At 38.0% G+C, this 9,842-nt stretch overlaps 2 pseudogenes; both read right to left on the reverse strand.

Annotated features, from left to right (window-relative positions):
- LOC101655902 overlaps positions 1–5,984 on the reverse strand; it is a 17,734-nt pseudogene extending 11,750 nt beyond the window's left edge.
- Positions 5,985–8,999: 3,015 nt separating this feature from the next.
- Positions 9,000–9,483, reverse strand: LOC101655580 (annotated as a pseudogene).
- Positions 9,484–9,842: the final 359 nt, after the last annotated feature.

The raw sequence follows: 9,842 nt of genomic DNA on the forward strand, positions 1-9,842 counted from the left end.
GCACCCACTGATATGATTTTCAGTTCTTTGATGTCTGATAACTGATCCCTTCTACACCTCATGGTCAGACAGGCTGGTGTGCTTCTTTCATGTGGGCTTTGATGCTTCTCAGCTAGATGGCCGCTTGTTTGTCCTCATGCTTTTAAGACCCCAAACATTGTATCTTTTGGTAGTCGGGCACCATCAGCTTTCTTCACCACCTTTGCTTATGTTTACATTTTTCTTCAGCAATCGTGTTGGGAAGGTGTGCATCCTGGAATGCCAATTTAATAGAACAATGCATTCTTGCAATGAGTAAGTGCTTGAGTGGAGGCCCAATGTCCATCTGCTGCCCTAATACTAAACCTATAAATATATGCACATAGATCTGTTTCCCCTCACTCTTATATAAATATATTTACATATGTACATTCCAGTCTTAAAACCTCTATACATACCCTTTGTCCCCTAGTTCTTTCCTCTATTTCCCTTTACTTTCCTCTTGTCCCACTATCATACTCAGTCTTCATTTGGATTTCAGTGATTTCTCTCGGTTACATTTCCCTTGCTGAATCCCTACCAGGTCTCTCACACCCTCCTTGCCACTGTTTTTGGATCACTTATTGCTCCCCTTTCCCTGGGTTGGTCAACACCTCCTCCTTACCCCCGCCTCCCTCGCTCCCGTGTCCCCCCAGAACCGTTGGTCCCGTTGTTTTCTCCTCCAGACTATTCATCCAGGCTATCTTATTTAGATAGATCTGTAGAGATAATAATATGCATCAAAAATCAAGCCATAGCAAGATAGGTGATCAGTGAGAACACAGCAATGGCAACAAAAAAGGAAACCAATTACCCATAAAAGAATAAATTAATTAAATGAAAAAAGTTTTAAACAGAAAGAAAAACCTGTAAATAGATCAAGGTCTGATTTTTGATCTCTAGGCGTGTCCTTCATGACTGGTGATTTTTATTTTAAATATTCAATCACCTTTAAAAGATATTTACATAATAAGAATTATTTATACTTACCCATGTAGTTACCATTTCCACAGCTCTTAATTTCTTGCTGTAGTTGGAGATATCTGATAAAATTTCTTTTCTGCGTGATGCACCTTAAAAACAAACAAAAAAACAGTTCTTGCAGGACAGGCCTTCAGGTGAAATGTTCAACCTTTCTAGAGAGAGGTTGGTGCTCTGTATCAAATTCTACATGGACCCCCACTTCCACACCCCCCACCCCCACCCCCACCCCCGCCCTTTTAGTATTTTATAGTGGTTCCTTCACTGCCTTCTCACTATCTCTGATGAGAAATTTTCTTTTCCTCTGTTAGTAATATCTTTTTCCCCTCTCAGTACTCTAACATTTTCTCTGTTCACTGGTTTTGAACATTTTGATGTAATTTTCTTCTCTTTCATGGTTCTGGTGTTTGTTGAGTTTCTTCTGTCTTGGTTTACGGCTTTCATTTTATTTAATTTTTTTGGATTTGATTGGTGGCAATGGATTTTTTTGTGTGGCATTCATGGTACTTTATTTCATTTTATTGGGAGCTCTTACAAATACCATAACATTCCATAGTTAAATCACATCAAGCAGTGTTGTACAATTGCTACCACAGTCAGTTTCAAAACATTTCCTTTCTTCTTGTGTTCCTTGATATCAGTTCCACTTTATCCCCTCTCTCCTCCAGGATTTTATTAATTTGGAGAAATGTTTAGCATTTTTTTCTTCAGTTAATTTTATCTCCACTTCTTTCTTCTCCTCTGATTACATGTATATTAGTCTGCTGGGTGCTGTCCTACAGCTTATTACTGTTCTGTTCCCTTAAATTTTTCCTTTTGGTCTTCCGTGTGTTTCATTTTGGGTAGTTTCTATTGCTATGACTTCAGACTCACTAATCTTTTATCCTGAAATGCTAAGTCCCTGGCGGTAATCCCAAGTGTGCCGCTGGGTAAACGTTAACTGTCAGAAGAAGTTTATCATACCTGGAATGTCTACTAGAGAGATTAAAATGAGTAATTTCTTAAGAATTACAGGCCTACAATATAAAACAACAAATTTTATGCAAAATAATGTACCGCTTTGGGTACAAAATTAGTGACATAATTAGACCGCCAGGGAGGTTAATGCACCTTTAATCTTACCCGTTATTTTTTCATTGCAGCCATCTCTAGATGTTTGATTTATGTCTTACATCTTACATGTTTTTACTTAAAATGCTCACCTTTCCTGTAGCTTCTTTTACACATGGAATCCAGTTATGATGATTGAGATAGTTAAAGTTTATTGTGCCAACCTGGCCAATAAATATGTGGGATTAATTGAAGGGCGGAGAGATAAATGGCTCAGTGAGCCTTGCCTTTCGAGTTCTTGGGTCTCTCACTTTCTGATGGTTGAACCAGGGTTCAGCTGCCTTAGCCAGTTCCCTCCTTCAGCTGGGAAGGCTCACTTCCTGCAAGACATCCCTGAGGAGAAGCCACATGAACCTACCCCTCTGCAGCCCTGGATGTTGGAGCAGCCATGTGGAGATCCCTGCCAGTGCTAAGATGCTTACATGCTTACTGATTCAGCTTTTCTCCTGCAGTTGGCGTCATTGCGTGTGTTTTGTGAGATTGAGGAGGACTTTGTAGATTGGTGTTGGACACATGGGCTAATGTTGGACTTGTGGGCTTGGGTAGCACTGGGTTGGGGGTCCTTTCTTAATGTGCACTTACCCTTTACACAAAACTCTCTCTTACACATATGAATTTCTGTGGATTTGTTTCCCTAGTTTACCCAGATTAACACAATGATTTTAATGTCCTTGCCTGATAGTTCTATAAGAGGTGTTATTTCTGGGTCAGTTTGTATTTCTTTTTCTTTTCATAAGGCTACATTTTTCTTTTTCTTTGAATGTCTGCTAGTTTGGCTGAGATGTCAGACATTGTAAAGTTTACCTGGCTGGTTTGGGATATTTTTTCTATTTCTATTGTGTTCCTCTATGTTCTCCCAGGATAACTTGGAAACCAGCTTGATCGTTTGAGTCTTGTTACAATGGGACAAGAACAATATTTAATCTACGATTAATTCCTCCTTCAACATGGTGGGAAACCCCTTTTGAAGTCATGGGCTGCCTAGTGAATTATCAAGGTTTTCCCTCTGGTTGGTGGAATAGTCATTGCATCCTCTGTGGTTTGGCTTCTCTGAATCTTTCAGGTGGCTCTTTGCCTGGCTTTTGTAGTTTTCTCACCCACGCGCCCATGTGAGTACTCAGGTAACTCAGGGACTGACTGCACATCTCTGGAGTTCTTACTCGGTGTCTTCCTCTCTTCTCTGGTCCTCTGTCCTGTGAACTCTGTTTGCTTGGTCTCTGAGTTCCCCCTTTTCTCAAGATTCCATCTCTTTGTTCCAGAGCCTGGCAACTTTCTGCTGGAAGCTTTGAGTGCTGACAGAATTCACGCTCTTTCCTGTCTCTGAACATTTCTTGGTTGCCACAATCCCATGGCTTGCCCATAGGAAATAATGCTATTTCATATATTTTGCATGGCTCCTTAATCTTTTTTATGCAGCATGGCAAATCTGATTTATTCTTTACCAATTTCAGATGAACTGTTGCTGCCAGGTGTCATTGAGCTGGTTCCAAGCCACAGCAATCCTTTGTACAACAGAATGAAACACTGCCAGTCCTGCACAGTGCTCATGATCATTGTTATGTTTGTGCTAATTGTTATGCCATGGGGTCAGTCCTTCTCATTAAACGTCTTCCTCTTTTTCACCGATCCCTACTTAATAGATTAGGAATCATTCTCTGTTTTATTTGGTCTTCTATTTATTTTATTTATTATTACATTGTGACTTTCTTCTGATGCTATGAGGGTTTAAAAACATACTTTTTATTTATTGCACATATCTCGTATCGTGATCAGTTGCTGTCAAATTGATTTAGAGTCTTGATGAGTTATGTATAGCACACCTCCAAAGATAATGACTTCTCAGAAGCAGATCACCAAAGTCTGGCTTCTGAGGCACTTCTAGGTGGATTTGAACTTGCAACCTTCTGTCTAGAAGTCAAATGCTTAAAAATAGGCTCCTCTCAGGGACTCCTCTATCTATCACATAGATGTAATATATATTTTTAGCCATTCTTTCATTGTTTTCCCCATTTCAACTTATACCTACTAAAAATTATCTTCCACTAATATTTTATATCTAAATTTCTGATTACTTAGGATTGATTTCTGAAAGTAGGACTTTGGATTGAGGGATATGAACATTTATAAATCTCAAGATTTTATTATAAAAATGTCATCATTAATGTATGAGTGTGCTTAGTTCATTTATTCTTATCAAGATCAAACATTATGATTTAAACAATGTGCCTGGTTTCACATGTATAAAAGGGGTGTATTGTTTTCATGTGAATTTCTAGTTACTTTTGTTACATTTTAAAACTTCTTACAGTTGCTATAAGCTAATTTATATAATACACAACATATATTAACTATAATATTTGTGAGACTTAGAAGATATGACTATTTTATCTGGGTCAAATTATTTCCATTCAGTATATTATCACAAGTTAGCTGCTATTTAACGCATAATATTTCAGAGTACTTTCCATAGATGATATCATTGTACTCATTTAGATTCCGTTAAATATGATGTTGAAATTTGAGTCTTTTCTCAAATGTTCCTTTTTGTCGTAGGATTTTCAAAAGATTGCTTGGTCTTAGAGAGAAACAATTATGGCATCTATTTAGCAATAAATATATTGTGTTTGATTAAAATTAGCTTTGAAATCAGTTTTACTCTAATTTGTATGAATGAATGTTTGGAATTTGTTTCATTCTGAATGTAGTCAAATGCATATAATTATTTAAGATTAAGGAGCTAGCATCGTAGCATTTTCCAACAATAAACACATTCTTCCTATTTTAAATGTAAACGATTAAGAAGAATAATTCATCCTATTGTTTTATGTTGAGAATATACACAGTTCCACATACACCGATTTATTGATTGCTGCATGTGAAATTCAGTGACATGAATTACATTCTTGAGCTGTGAGTTACACACCCATTCTCCCCCTCCATTTCTGATTTGTACCTTGCTTAGGAACATAAACTCCTTGCTCCTATATATTCTTTCAGATCTTTTAAGTTGCTAATGTCAATTCTATCCCATCTAGATGGATCATCAGGAGCACAGTGGCCAATAAAATATCTCTTAGGAAGCTGGTAGGAGTGGGCTCAAAGTAGAAAGCTGGTAGGAATGGGCTCAAAGGCAAATAACAGCAGCAACAACAATGCATCCATCAAACGACATTTCTGCCAGCTGGGTGCAGCTAGCGTGGAAAGAAGTGTTAGTTCTCAGGAGATTAGCTTATATTTTTGCTTTATAGCATTCAAAGTCTTCTAGACAAAGGATAGGGATACTTTCCAAGTTTATAAAGCTGCTCTTTTCTTGTCTACATGCTTCAAATGCTGACCATGGTAGCAGGCCCTGAGATGAGTTTAAGAAAACGTAGCTGGTTATGAGCCCTGATGGGAAAAGCCCACATCCTAGAATTCATCTTTGTCCGGTGAGTGTGTGTGTGTGGGGGGGTGTTACTGTCAGACTCAGTGGCGTTCAAACATTTACTGAAGCCCCAAAACAGTAGTTTTTTCATATGCCTTTTTCATCCTTGGTAACCATGGCTATTGTCATTAAAGACCAGGACTGCTCAAGCAGTCCTTGAAAGAAGTTTTGGCCTCAGAGAATAAAGAGGCTCTTAACAACTCATAAAACACTGCTCAGAATTCATCTTATGGACTTGAAATTTGTTAGTTCCCAAAGGATTATTTAGAGTGCTGTCAGAAATCTCCAAGGAGTTATAGAAGACTGTTTGTAATAAAATATCTTTACTAGTGAAAATGGCCCTGATTCAGAAGCCTGACTATTGGGCCTGAGAATCTTAGCTGAGAGTGTAATTTTCTTTTATGCAAGAAATGAGTCAACGGAGGCATTTCTTACCTCTCTCCAGCTTCATTGTTTGCTTTGCCTTTCTAACTCTTATCATCATTTGGGTCTCTGGGCACCTCCCTGGTCAATGTGGGTTAGACAACCCTACTTTATTTACCGACAGTACTATTATTGTAATTGCTTCTCGACTTATTTGAAGCTCCCACTATGCTGGAAGCGGTGCTGGTCCTGACTAGAGTTTGCCCATCACTATGCCACCAGAAACCAGCAACAGCGCCTAACACAGAGTTGCCACTAAGTAGACATTTGTTGCGTGAATGTATGCATGAATAAATGCACAGAGCAGATTCCAAGTAGGTAGAGAGATTTCAGTTCCCAAGTAAAAATAATGAAGCAAAGTTTTCCTTGCTCATGGACTGTATTAATTGATGAAGGGCCAGAGTTTGAAAATAAGTGGAAGATTAAATCCACTTATTTAAAAAGGATTTAGGAAAGAAAGGAAGACATCTACTGCTAGATAGATTAGGGGACCTGTGATCCACCTATGAGGGGCAGGTGGGGGTCACCTGTTTGTGCTAGGGGTCTGGACCATGACTCAGAAAAAGGTAAATCATATTTAATTTTTCAAGGGCTCCTATAACTTTCAGCTTAGATACATTTTGCTCTTATCAGCAGGTTTATTTGTGGCTGTGTAAAGCTATTATGGTAAAGACTCAATCTGTTATGAAACTTGAGAATATTTTACTAAAAAAGGGGAAGGGGATGCTGCTGGTTCATTTTGTATGTAACAAAAATATCTACTGATCCTTGAAATATTCTTCACTTTCTATCAACACAGCCCCTGTAGTTTTGGAATCTATGAGACAAAGGACTGGTGCTCTCTAAGTATCTTTACGTTTCCTGAAATATTTTTGTTCCTAGATTTATTTTATCCTCCATCCTCTTTAGGATTTCCCCACACTGCTGGGCTCCAGCATGAGGCATGCTAGAACCTTAGCAATATGTATCTGATGGCAGCGGAAATGGTTACAACTGGCAAATAGAAAATTTCACATTTCCAAGATGTATTTATGCTGTAAACTGTAGTGCTATTGAATTCTTTGGTTTTAATATTTTCAGCTGATTAGCTTGGATTTTTTTTTCAGATAAATATTTCTATTTATTCATTTTCCCTAACATTCATGCTTCCTTTTTGCCTTCTAGTGATATTACTTAATTGCCTAGAACTGCCAACATTATGCTAAAATGTTACCTGTAAGGGTGGGGATTCTTGCCTCAATCTTTATGTGAATAAACATACCCACCATGTTTTATTTTTAAATACGAGGTTGGTAATTAAATTGATTATAGATATCCCATATCATATTCAGGAATACCTTTTACTTCCAAGAAGAGTAAAAATTTTATAAATTGCTTTTTTAAAAGCATCTATTGAGGCAATCACATGGTTTTTCTCCTTTGACCTATTAATGTGATGAATTATAGATTTACTAGTATTGAGCCATAATTGCATTCATTTCTGGAATTAATCTTACTTTATCATGGTGTATGAGTCTATTACTATCCTGACAGACTTGACTGTCTAATGTTACATTAATGATATATGTATTTATAGGTATAATTGAGAGAACCTGGGAGCCTCATGGTACAGTTCCATGGCCAACTCTGGTTTCCAACTCGGGCTGCTTGGACTAAGGTAGGGAAGCTGTTCATGACTTTTTCTTGGGTTCTGGTCGCTTTCTTCATGGTCACACCCTGGTCTTGTCCTTCCTTTATTTCATTCTCCTCTATTGCAATGTAGTGGGATTTTCTTGAAGGAACTTTCCTGATTTCTCCTAATTCAGATCCCTTTACCCCCTTTCGATTTCCCTTTAGATTTTAATCATTGGAAATTTGGAAAGGGCAGAACCAGAAAACCCTTCTTATTAACATAAAAGCTCCTACTGTGTTGCTCAAATCTAGGAGCACTAAGCAAAACACAATGGCATAGTATTTTACTAAATTCACATCTTGAGACTGTAGAATTCCCCAAACTAGGTATTAACATCCAAAATGTTCAGTATAGTGCAGACTGTCTCAGGGAGGAGAAAAAGTCACTGAATTAGGGCTTTGAGGATAACTTCATGGCTGGTCCACATGGCAGCTGAAGAAGTCCTGTTCAGTGTCTTGAATGCTAAGTCTTGTGCCTTCAGTAGTAATTTTAATGAGGAAGTCTTACCTAGATTTAGTAGAATTCTTTGTAATTCTGGTAATTGGGGAAAGACTCATCCTTTATACTGTATAGTACTGTGATTTAGGATACACAGTCTGAATCCTGCATAAGCCTGTTTTTAAGTCCTGAGTTATCTGCACTAACATACAAACGTGGTCCTTGCCAAGGACACAATCACATGAGCAACCAATTATAACCACCAAGATTGTGCAGGGTCTGTGCTAAATAATACTTACCATCCTATGGTTCAACTTGAGGATTACTCAGAGTGTACGCAGAACGTCTGCTTGAAGCTTCCCTTTCCTCGGAGCCTCTGCCTTTTTCTTTTCAATAGCCTTCCCCTAAGTTCTGCCTCTTCAGTTGCTGCTCCTTACAGTCAGGCCAGAAAGTCCGTTCTTAGTTTCCACCCAAGATAAGCATCGGAGATCTTCCTGGCTCAGGACTTTGATGTTCTTGCAGTGAAGCATCAATTTGACTGGTAAAGTTTTCTCTGGCTAGTAGTGGTTCTCTTTTTTTTTAATTAAAAAAATCCATACATTTTATTTGAAAAGATCAACTTAGTCTTATTTTGTAATACATTTCTCAGATATTCATCTGCTTTTTCAGACTGATTTAGCCTTTAACAGTTGAAGCATTATACAATGACAATCTTCACTCTCAATCCTAAATAATGTTATGATATTCATTATATTGCAAATTGCGTTACTTTTCCATGGAGGAAAAAGATGTCAGGCATAAACCTTGGATACTTCCAAATGCTAGTGCTGCAACACAATTTTCATATGAAAATATTACTGGTACATGGACAATTTATGTGATATGAGAAAGAGAGATCAATCAGAATGATGGTCATGTGACTCGTCTTGGAAGTCAAGAGCTATGATCTTCCATCCATTTTAGTGTCTGGTTTCTATTATTCTCCAGATTCTTGGTTTATTGCTAGAGAGCTGAGGTACTATTTCTTCCTTGTAGGATGCCATAGCTTCTTTATGAAGCACTTGAAATTTTCACATTGAAAACTGTCTTGTAGTTTACTCTTATTATAACCCCTTGCTTCAAGTCTTTGGTACAATACACTGTTAACCATTCTCAGCACAAAACTATATGAAACCAGGATTCAGGGAAGAAATCAATAATAATTCCACCTTCTTTCAATTTTTTCTAACTCAACAACTCCTCTATCTTCATCCAAAAGGAGACAACATATTCTTCATCATAGCCATTAAAGAATTGCCCTTCTTTAGCTGAATCACCCAGTTAATGTATTTCAGTCCTGACATTGATGCAAGTTCTTTGCATAGTGTAGTTTTTTCAGCCCTGGTGTACCAGTGAGCAAGATTTTCAGCTGCAACATGGTCCTCACCACAATGGCTTCAAGTATCCTAACTTGATGAATGATTGTCTTTCAATGATGTTTCATGAAAGATCTCTCCACAGGAACAACTACCTGTGGGGATGGAGGTTGTAGAGTCCTTCTGATTCACATGGTTCTCATTGGGGATAGCCTCATATGACTTGTATAACCTCAGAGATATGTGTTAGCATCACAACTCCTATACCTGGGAGTATGATAGTGCTAGAAAAGAAGAATGTCCTTTCGTTGTGTGGATGAGGTCCAACCAGGGTAGGGTGGGTCCTAACCTAGTTACGCCTGGGAGTTCTGAGATAGGTCTTAAGAAAAGAGCAGAAATCATTTAGAGACACATTGGTGGT

The sequence above is a fragment of the Echinops telfairi genome, unplaced genomic scaffold (assembly GCF_000313985.2).
Source record: "Echinops telfairi isolate 266 unplaced genomic scaffold, ASM31398v2 ScPeMD7_7410;HRSCAF=8448, whole genome shotgun sequence".
Classification (NCBI taxonomy): domain Eukaryota; kingdom Metazoa; phylum Chordata; class Mammalia; order Afrosoricida; family Tenrecidae; genus Echinops; species Echinops telfairi.